Source organism: Balaenoptera ricei, chromosome 18, assembly GCF_028023285.1.
Source record: "Balaenoptera ricei isolate mBalRic1 chromosome 18, mBalRic1.hap2, whole genome shotgun sequence".
In the NCBI taxonomy this organism is placed as follows: domain Eukaryota; kingdom Metazoa; phylum Chordata; class Mammalia; order Artiodactyla; family Balaenopteridae; genus Balaenoptera; species Balaenoptera ricei.
In genome coordinates, this window is record NC_082656.1 from 58,322,600 (window position 1) to 58,334,440 (window position 11,841).

Below are 11,841 nucleotides of genomic sequence, written 5' to 3' on the forward strand. Positions count from 1 at the left end.
CTGATGTTGGTGGTAGAGTCTCTTTCAATTTGCACTTTTGAAAATGGACCACCTTGGGCATTTCTATACCCTCTTTCTCTGAAGCACTTCTTAAATTTTTAAATTGATTTTGCTGTCATTTTATTATTAATCTGTATGAATTCATGCTCTATTCTGAATAGAAGCACCTCAGTTATATTTGTGGCAATTAGCTTCTCCCCTCTTTGCTTTTTCATTCATTTCTGTCTTTTAATGAAAAGAAGTTTTTCTTTCAAATGTAATCAATTAGCAATCTTTTTCTTTTTTTTTAAACATCTTTAATGGAGTATAATTGCTCTACAATGGTGTGTTAGTTTCTGCTGTATAACAAAGTGAATCAGCTATACATATACATACATCCCCATATCCCCTTCCACTTGAGTCTCCCTCCCCATCCCACCCCTCTAGGTGGAAATAAAGCACGGGGCTGGTCTCCCTGTGCTATGCGACTGCTTCCCACTAGCTATCTATTTTACATTTGGTAGTGTATATATGTCCATGCCACTCTCTCACTTCGTAAAAATATGGAACGCTTCACGAATTTGCGTGTCATCCTTGCGCAGGGCCATGCTAATCTTCTCTGTATCATTCCAATTTTAGTATATGTGCTGCCGAAGCAAGCACAGCAATCTTTTTCTTAATGTTTACAACTTTTAAAGTTTTAGTTAAGAACTTTTTTCTTTTCTAAGTTTATGAAGATATTCTCTAATCTGGAAGATTTATTGGCTTATCTTTCACATTTAGACAATACAGTAACAACAGCAAAATAATAATAATTTGTATGCATAGTATGAGGTAGATGTCAATTTCATATATTTCTTATTTTTATATATGGCTATCTAGTTGACCCAGCACCACTTAAAGTAATCTTTCCTCGGCACTGCAATATTACCCTTGTATTAAATGAAATGGGTTTCTTTCTGAACTTGCCATCTTGATCCATGAGTCTCCTTGTCTATACTTGAGGAAATAAAACAGAGTTCTTCACTAGCGCCATTTTATAACAACTTATGTCTAGTACAGTAAGTATCCTTCTTTGTTCATCTTTAAATATCTTTATTGTTTTGGTTCTTTGAATTTTTATACACATTTTAGAATCAATTTGTCTATTTACTCAAAAAAGAAAAAAAAAACAAACGTCTGCAGTTTTCACTGGGTTTACAGTGAATTTATTGTAGATCAATTTAGGAAAATGTATATTTTAACCATTTGAAGTCCTCCAGTTCAAGAGTATATCTCTCCATTTGCTAACCTCCTCTTCAATTTTACTCAATGATATAGATTTCTTACACATATTTTGATTAATTCTTAGCTATTTATCCTTTAATTTTATTCTGTTATATTGTATTTCTTTTATAATTGATTCCATTTTATATAAATACAATTGATTTTGCATATTGCAATTATATATTGATTTTAGTGTATTGAGCTTGCATTCAAACACATTACTAAATTTACTTAACTTTGATAATTTATTTGCAGACATGGTTGATTTGGCGCATCCACAATTATTTCATCTGTGAATAATTAAAGCTGTATGTATTTTCAATTCTTGTACTACTAATATTTATGTCTTGTTTATTGGTTAAGACTTTCAATAAAATATTGAGTGAAAGTACTGAAAATTAATAATATCTTCTATTTTCTGACTCAGAAAAAATGAGCTCAACATTTCAGATTAACTATGATGTTTAATGTAAATTTTCTGTACATGCTTTTTATTTGAATACAGAATTTCTACAATAAAATTTCTAAGCATTTTAATCACTGATGAATGTTGACTATTATCAAATGCTTTATCTGTATTGCTTAAGATAGAATATCTGTAGTGACTAGTTGTCATGCTTGTTTCTTTTCTCTCCTTATTTTGTTAATATATTTACTGATTATTTTGGGCCCTTTTATTGAAGTGCACAAATTCTAGATCTACAGATTAATGAAATATCCATACACTTAACAACCCTATGCAACCACTGTGCAGATTAAGAAGAACTGCACTAAGCCCCCATTCCCTCTGATGCTTCCTCCCAGAGACTAACCAAACTATTTGAACATCTAACTGCATGTATTAATTTTGTCTGTTTTTAACTTTATATAAATTGAATTAGATATATATGTACTCTTTTGTATCTGCCTTTTTCATTCTAAATTATTTTCTGAGGTTCCTTTCTATTGGTTCATGTAGTTGCAACTTTTACCATCAATTTCAGGAGTATTCTATGTGTGAATCTTTTCTACTATGATGACCATTTGAGCAGTTTCCAGTATGGGGATTATTATAAATAGTACTATTATTGTTTACATAGTACTGGGTGGTGTGACTGATTGGCCTCATCCTGCTACTTATAACCCTAATCATGGGAGCCTTATTGAATAGCAGTCCATGTCTTTCAGATTAATCAGAGTGGACGATGGTGTGGAATATTCAAAAGAAAAATTTCCAGAAGACATGATTAGGTAGAATTGAGGGGTATATATTGTTTGTGCACAATTCTCTATGTTTATCTTGGGGCAGATCTTGATTCAGACTATATTTTCAAGTAGGTTTACTTAGCAAATAACACTGGAAGATAGAGATGGTGTCTTCCCCTATGTAGAAGGAATATTTGTTTTTTGTCCAGGGTAATAAAGATAATACTTTCCTCTAGAGCAAGAGTTGAACAGGTTTGCTTGCAAATTCCTTATAAGCGTAGGAGTCTTCTAAGCAAAATGTGCCTTGGTTGTGAAACAAATCCAGCGCCTACCTGTGTCCACCTCAGCACCATCCCCATGGAATTTGTGAGCCATGGGGAGTGTACCGGATATGAGCATAAAGCTCATGCTACCTGCTGTGCTCTCTACTAAAGTTCATTGTTTCCAAGTGAAGAATCTTGTGTTTTCTGGCAGCATCTATGAAACTGAAGCAGGCTAATCTGTCTAACTTGCAAGCAGGGTATACTCTCAAATCTTTCACAATTATTAACATATGTCTCTTTTATTCTGCATATTTATTTTTTGAGTTACCTTCTAGTTTAATAACCTTTTCACCAGTATCTAATCTGATCTTCAATGAATTTACTCGTTTTTTTTTTCTTTTGTGGTGGTGTTTTTTTTTTTTTTCACACACACACACTATATTTTATTTTTACAAGAGATAAAATAGACTGACACCAAGCATTGTACATGGATGATCACAACAAAAGCAACAATGATTGCAATTACCAAACATGAAACACATTTACTGGTTTTTAATTTCATTTATTGTAAGTCTTAGTTCTAATTACATTTTTCAATTATAAATTCTGGTTCCCTGTCAACACACTCTCTCTCTCCCTCTCTCTCTCTTTTGGTCTTTTAGCTTCTTAAGCACAATAATCATTGCTTATTTTATTAAAGTCTGTGACTGAGAACTCCGTTATCTGTATCCTCTATGGGTCAGTACCTTTGGCTAGTTGCTTCTCTTGGTTTTCCTTCACATTTTGTTCCTTATATACCTGGTTAATTTTGAGGGCTTGCCATATTATATTATACCTTTTTAAGATAATTTGAGGCTCTAGATTATATAATCTTCATCTAGAGAGATTTATTTTTGCTTCTGGCAATGTTATGAAGTTGAGATGATCTGAAACTGATTTCAGTTTTAGTGAAACATCTCTTTCCAGTTCACTTTTATTCCTTTATTGTAGCTGTTTGAAAGCCCATTCCAAATTCTATGGATTTTTTCCAGATGGCCTTGAACTCTAAACTTCTTCCTCTAGCTAGGCCCATAAGTCTGTGGAAAGCTTTCTTCAGCTCCCCAACCTCACAGCTGCTACTTCCAAATCATTACACTTTTCTAAAAAAGAAAAGATCCCAAATGTCCATTTCACCCATTTAGTCCTCTCTCCTCTCCCAGACCTTGATTTCATACTTACTCACTGTCTTGTTCTTCTCTGATGCATTTTTACTTAGTTCAATAAGTAGTTCTCAGCAAGGAGTTATTTCTCACCATCTAGTCCATCATTACTGAAAGCAGAAATCTCTCAACATTTTTTTGACCCAACGTATTTGTCATATCTTACTATTCCCTAAAGATGAAATATTTCCTAGCATACCCTCCATATGTAAATCACTTAAATTTCTTTTGGTGCTGCCTCATCTGTCCGAAAGTTGCATTTAGTCACATTTGCATTCTAACATATACAGTATTTATTTTCAAGCAGAAGTTGCTGCATTACATTAATTATTAAATATTATGTATGTATATATCACATATATAAATATCATATAGCTATAGATATAGTATATATTTGAGAGAAGGCCTTAAAATAACAACAGAAAAACCATACTGTGAATCTTTTCCCAAGATTATGTAAAATTATGGTATTTTACCAAGAAACCTAAGCACTGGGAAAGAGAAAAATAAATGTATTTCAAGAATCGGAAAAGAATCTGATCCTTGAAAATCTGCTCTGTCTGCTCTGAGCTAAAATTTACTAGATATCCAGAATATCACAGTGGTCAACTGGTTAGAGTATAGACTTATAGAAGAAAAGGTATATAAATGGAATTTGAAGCCAACACATATATTTGACTCATTAAAATCTTGAACCCATCTAATTGCAATAGTAGCAAATTTTAGGTGTAAAATTATAAAAGCATCAGGAATTGTCATAATGTCCTTATCATTGCACTGATTCCTTGTTCTGAGGAGTAAAGGATTTTATAGTAACTTAAGCACTCCCTCTGGAGCTCCCTCTCACTACCAAAATAGTTCATCAAAAGCAATTACATATCCTTGTCAGAATCACAGGAATTTAGAGGCTTTTAATACATGAGGATGATGATTGTTATTATAAGCTAACATAAATCATTTTGGTCTGAACTGAAATCTAAGAAGTCTTGGAGGATGACAGTGTATTAACCCATAATCATAGCCTGTTCTGTTCTAGAGAAGGTCTTTCTGGAGCAAATCAGTTCATTCCCTATCAACTTACATCCCCCTGTTGATATAGCATGTTCCCTTTATCCTTGTAAACACAGTGTATCACAATTTGTTTGCTTTAACCTAGTAGGTACACCAATGTACCTTAACTTCGTTCCCTAGGCTTAGGTCATTTGAAACTTGGTACCACTTTTTAGTACTCGGGATCTTTAGTGTCTCCTCATTCCAAAGGATGTCAACACATGGACTCACTATACTGATAACATCATGCTGATAGGACTGTAGAGTTCAAATTAACAAGTAATTTAAATGACATGGTGATACATTCATTAGAGAGGGGAAAATGTACTCCACAAAATATGTAGGCCTTCCATTCAAGGAAGGTTATGTGATTCCTCCACATCAGGGAATAAAGTGCTACACCTTTTTCTCACTACCACTAAAAAGGAGACACAGAGGTTTGTTTAATCTGTTCATTTTGTGGTCTGAAAGACAGCCAAACTTAAAAGAGACTGACAGCAAGATAAGCTTCTCTAGTTGACCCTTTACGAAAGCTCAGCGAGTCTGTCATTTGCCTCTTTGACCCAGCAAACTGAGTACTACTCAAGCATTCATGACACTTCAGAATGTTCTACAGAGGCTATAACAAACTACTTTTGGAAACCAAAGTAGAGACTTTTTAGTCTCAAAGGAAGACCATGCCATCTTTCGCATGTAACCATGATCATTTTCAGAAATAGCTTTAGATTGGTAATAGGCCATGAGAGAGTACTAAAGGTAAAACCTTGAATGGTTACCACATTATCATATGATTCTAAATGTTCTTCATGAATTGCTTTTGTTGAATTGACATAATTTTGGGTGCACACCATCCTAAAATAGCACTCGAGGTGTATATGTCATTTTCTGATATGAACAAAAAAGTAGCATGATCAGATCAGGTCATTAACCTTCCTACCATGATTTTTCCTACCAGGTAAGTGCCTCTTCCTCAACTCACAACTTTCTTATAAGGAATTTTCCTTGATCATCTGGCAAAGGAGGTGGACAATAACATTTTATCAATCATTCTACCTTATATACCAGTAGAACAACAAGAAATGGACGGAGATGACAATATAGTCTTCTCAGGAGTAGTTCTGAAGGCCGTGGGGACAAGGGATGGCTTGCCCGGAGATATTCCTTAGAGGGGTATATCTTGTCATCCACTAGTAGATAAGGCATGAGATAAGGATACTCCACAATTCATAGCAAGGGTGGTTAATTTTATTGGATAGTAAAGGAAATGAAAGAAGCCAAGTTTGAGAAATTAGAAAAGAATGAGGATTCTTGCAGAGATATTTGTATAATGGCCCAGTGTGTGACAATATTTATGTCACATGTGAATCCTTATCAGAAGGCCATTATTCCAGAGGAAATTTTAATAATCAGCTGCACAAAATTACTTAAGTGAAATATATGTGAGCCTCCTTCAAGTGCCACTGTGATGCTTTCACAAAGACCTCACAAACAAGAGGTAGGGTATGCAGAAAATTGATGGCATGAACTTCCCATAATTACAACTATTTTAGTTATTGCTGCCACTGAGTACCCAAATAATAGAAGTACCCGCTAATAGAAGTAAGCAGTTTCAAGCCCCAAATCTTTTATAAATGCGAAGAGTAGCTTTAAAACTGGTCAATTTTATTTACCCCTTTCGTCTTAGAGAAAGTAGCAAGTTGGCCTTTCAAACAGATATTCATTCAGGTTTTGAAAATATTTTCCCCCTTTGTGCCTCTGCCAGTACCAAAGTCCATACACTGATTAAATGATGACAAACCACATTAGTATTTTATAGAGCATGGCTTTTGACTGAGGTATTCTTTATACATCAGAGTAAGGACAGCAGTGTGCCAGTGTTCACAGAAATCGTTAAGTTTTCCCAGTCAGGTATCAGTTGTCAACAACATCATGCAAGATGTAGAATATATTCTGCATGGGTCTAGAAGTCAATACATAGAAGTAGGGACTGATAAATCCCATAGTTACTCTTAAGTACCCATTCATAAAATATTTGATTACTATTTCCAGGACTGTCATCTTGTGCAATTTAGAGATTTTAGTACCTCAAAGACAGGTTTCTGCTAGTGGATCCATGATTCCATTGAATTAGAAGAGGTGACAGCAACTTGCCTTTTGGGGAAAAAATGGGAATTTTGATGTTGGTTTGGGTAATTTTCACAGATTGGAAACATGGCAGAGTTTGGATGGAGCCACATTTTATTTGTGAATACTTCATTGTTTTTTTATACGTAATGGTGAATGTTAAGGAAAAGCTATTGTAATAGTATAAAAGCAGTACCACCATGGGCTCAAATCATCCAGAAATAAAGGTTTATATTACAAAAAATATAATAGCACCTTACCAGTTGAGTTACAGATTGAAATCAAAGGGAGTATGGTATAGTTGATGGAGGAGAAAAATCCTGAATTCCATCTGTGGTTTGATTCGTTGCAGAAATGATGAATTATCCTTTAAACTAACTGACTTACTTTTTCTAATATATATATTACTTCCTTCCCCCAAACATATATAGAGAGAGTGTATTGCTTCTGGTTACCTGTTTAACTTAACCTGTATGTGAGATAATATTTAGGCATTAGATCAGAATTAGAGGAGAAATGAACATTATCAAGATATCTTGGACTTGGAATTGTATGAAATAATCATATGGGTTTAGAACTGTTGAGTCTGCCTCCCTTTTTTAATTGAAGTATAGTTGATTAATATATTATATTAGTTTCAGGTGTACAACACAGTAATTCAATATTTTTATAGCTTATACTCCATTTAAAGTTATTACAAAATAATGGCTACATTTCTCTGTGCTGTATAATATATCCTTATTGTTTATGGGTCTGCCTCCTTTGGGTCGCATGGTTATATATGAATGAAATTTGCATTGAAAAGGGAATCGTTGCATTATATTTCTTTGGGGAAATTTTTTTGGTTTGGAAGTTTATGTACAGGAAGAAGGGTTTATATGTATGTTGAGCAGCCAAGTTGTGGATTATTATAGTCATTCATTTTAGGTCTATTACTGAGCATGTGAACAGACCATCTCTTTTAACTCAGTCTCCTATTATGTTATTCTGAACTATTCTTCCACTTACACTATGGAAGAATAAAGACTCACTTTTTTCAGCTCCTAGAGAGTTGTAGGTTCATGACCTACAATCACCCATTTAAATACTCTTATTTGGAACTTTAATACTGAAAGAATAGCTTAAAAATAAATGGCTAATCACAGCAACGGTGTGGAGAATAGAGTAGAGGTGATGTTGGAAGCCAATGAAGTGGGAGTATTGGGAGCATCCAAAAGAGTCAGTTTCTGTGATATGATACTTGTCAAATTTCACATTGCCTAGCTTTCATTTTTCCTGACAATTTTCTAAACGTTGTTATCTAGTCTTTTTGATAATTCTTTGAGCAGCTAGATATCCTTCCAATAAGTTCCTTTTTTGCTTAAGTGAGTTACAATACATTTCTCTTGTTTCCCAACCAGCACCCAAACTGACATAGAGGAAAAATCATGTGAGTTGCTGAGAAACTAAATAAATGGCAATATGTGAGTGCTGAAAATTGATTTTATCTCACATCATGTAGCCTACTCAAACAAAAAGTAATTTCACAATATAACTGCATGTTATGTACCAAGGAAACAAACATATGGGGAAAGGAGTATAATTCTAGGAACAAGAATTTATATGAAGGACACAGACAGAAGATGTAGGCTCTAGAATAGACTGAGGAACAGATTCACCAAAGAACAGAGGTAATTTTAATTACTAATCAGGGGTAGAAGTTAGAGTAGAAGCAGGAGAGCTTTGACTGTAAATTTATATCAAGGATGAATCAATGTTTCACAAATTTGCTTGAGTATAGAATTATTTGGGAGCCTTATAAAATTATGTTTACAAGACCCTCCACTGTAGATTCTGGTGTATTAGTGTTAGGATGGGTCTAATAATATCTATATTTTTATCTAAGTCCCTAGATAATCTCACAATCCAAAATGCCTGGGGCAATTTTGGACTAAAAATAGTTTTGTATGAATAAGAGTGCTAATTATCAACAGATGTTTGAAACTCAGATAATTATGATTTAAAGGCTACATTTACTTGTAATAACACAATCATGCTTTTGAAAAGTTTTAAAATGAGATTTTTTTTGAAAAAGTCACCCAATTTCGGAATGTTATCTTCAGCTCAATAAACTGGAGAGATGTAAGTTATTTTATTATGTTGCTTGCAAGTAGCTTGGACTTAAAAGTGCAGAAAGGGAGAGATGATTGTCTGCGGCATCCTGAAACAGTCATACATTGCTTTCAAATTCAGCTGGCAAGGATTCAGTCAGAAACATCTGCAAGAATTTAGCACTGAGCCATGTATTCACTGATCTTTCTACCTGTTACTCTAATTACTACACTATAAAATTTTTATTTTTATTCTAGTTCCCTCTGATGCTGCTGGAAGATTATAGAGTAAACACAGCAGGGAAAAGGAGTCTAAGATAAGATAGAGAAGGAGGAGAATAAGGCAGGAAAACAGAAAATAAACTTGGAAGCTATGTGTCATCATGTATAGAATAACAAACAGACCCTCCACATCCTATGGTTTCTGCTTCCAACATAGTCTCAAAAGTCATGGAAATTACGTTGAAGTTGCTTAATATATTTGGCAAGACAGTATAGTGTCAAGTAACAAACTGGATCAGTGTACATATTCAGAGAGGGGAGATAAATTTATTATAAGGCTACATGCACTTCTATACATTTCCTTCACTTCCTGCTCATTTGTTTTTTTTAAGCTATATTGCAAGCAGAAGATAGTCTGAGATGTCTTATATTCAGTTTTTCCTGAATTTGAATATCTTTGGATCAGGTTGAGCCATATTTCCGTCTGAGATATAACTTGCACTGTTGAGGAGGTAGGCTATTTTATACGCATATGATTTGGGAGGGTCTATTGTAAAATCCTTTGGAAGCAGGAACTGACAAAAGAAAAAAAAAAGGAGGGATAGTTGTGAAAGAGGCCAATACCCTAAATGGTAACTTAGCTCATGACCTCATAAATTTATGTCTTTTAGGTTCTACATTGTTTTTGGAGTCTCAGGTTTCCAATATATTATTTTTTAAATTCAACCAAAAGGAAAACCCAATATAAACTTCTTTAAGTGAATTGGAACTTGAAGTTATGCTACTCAAAATGAATAGTTTAGTGTAACTGGTCCTAGATGCTCCAGTGTGTCCCTAGTACCCTCTCCTTTGGTGTTAAGGCTGATATATTAATCAAATAAGGTATCGTGTGCATTGTCAGCATGCAGTGACACAATAGTAGTTCCCAATTGTGTTCTCCAGACTAGAAGCTCATGTGAAAGGTAGACTCTGCTCTCTATATACATCAACCAAGGAAAGTGCAGAGACGGTGTCTCATAGCTTCTGATTGGGTTACATGACCTGTTTTAAGTGTGGTCATGGTTATTCTGAGTATCTAATACTGGGTCATATTTCTATCCCTGGAGCCACAGGTGAAACTGACTTTACATGAAAAATATGGAAGAGAATTGGAAATAAATGGTAACAAAGTAAATTTGGTGTTACATTACCAGAAAAACAAAGAAATGTTGTTGGGCTTATGGGAAAACCCACAAAAACTATTAGTATATTTACAAATTTATTCCAGGAGTTATTTAGATAGTTGGGTAATGTTTTCAGTCCTCCAACTTAGCATCATATTATTTAGAGAATGCTAAAGTATCCTAAAGTACACAGGAAAGTTAATTACAGGTTTTTGAAAGTAGCCATGCCATCCTCTGTTATAAGTAATAATTAACAGATGGATCTACTTCTTTTACTTTATCATCATTAAAAAAAAAACTTACATGATTAAGCAGTTCATTTTATTTCCAAATGCTTCCATAATAAATATTTATTTCCAAATGTTGCCAAAATCTTGCAATTAATGATTAAAATGTTTATCCTAAGAATGAGTCTCAGTAGTAAAATGCTGTTAATCACAGGTTTTAACACCAAATATTTGGGCATAGTTTCTTTAAAACATCCAAATTGAAAAAGTAAAGTGTTTTTATACAATTAAGCTATTTTTTTTTTAAAATAACTCTGTAGCCTAATAATGTTCTGGTATTGACTGTTGTTTTAGTCAATTTGGTCCCCAAAGATTTATCTTTACTTATTAAGAATATTAATATTTTAAGGGTATATTTAAAGTGAGTTATTTATACTCCAAGTACAAATTTACTATTTTGATAGTTTGAAATGCATCTCAAAATTAAGGGCCATTTACTATTAAAACAAAGGAAAATGAGAGTCTTGATTAAACTTAAATATGTTAGTACTCTTAGTTGCAAGTAATAGAAAGCCTTCTTAAAGTAGCTTAAGAAATAAGGGAAATACAGTAAATCCCAGACTCCAAGGAAAGTTTTAACGACCAAACTGTGCAGAAAAGGAGGCATGTCTCAGAAACCATGACTTGTATACTACCATAACTTTTTCCTAAAGATTTTTCTTGTTTGTTTACATCAGTTTCTTTTGTTGTGTTAAGGTTTGCTTTATACCTAAGTCAAGAGAGATACCAAAAACTCCAAGTTTTATCTTTTGTTCTTTTTCCAGTGAAAAATATTACTTTCGATATCACTCTACTTCCAAGTTCTGAATCCAATTGAATCAATTTTACTAACAGGGCAGTTCCTTTATTAAACTTATGGAGGGAATGGAACATTTCAAGAAAAGGCGCTCAGGGGCAAGATGGGAATAAAGACACAGACCTACTAGAGAATGGACTTGAGGATACGGGGAGGGGGAAGGGTAAGCTGGGACAAAGTGAGAGAGTGGCATGGACATATATACACTACTAAACAT

The 11,841-nt window shown here is 33.9% G+C and overlaps 1 non-coding gene across 1 annotated transcript; it reads right to left on the minus strand.

Moving 5' to 3' along the window:
• Positions 1-536: 536 nt before the first annotated feature.
• On the minus strand, positions 537-642 carry LOC132352777 (U6 spliceosomal RNA). Its single transcript, XR_009498860.1, has one exon. It is a non-coding gene; the product is annotated as a U6 spliceosomal RNA (small nuclear RNA).
• Between the last annotated feature and the right edge of the window lie 11,199 nt (positions 643-11,841).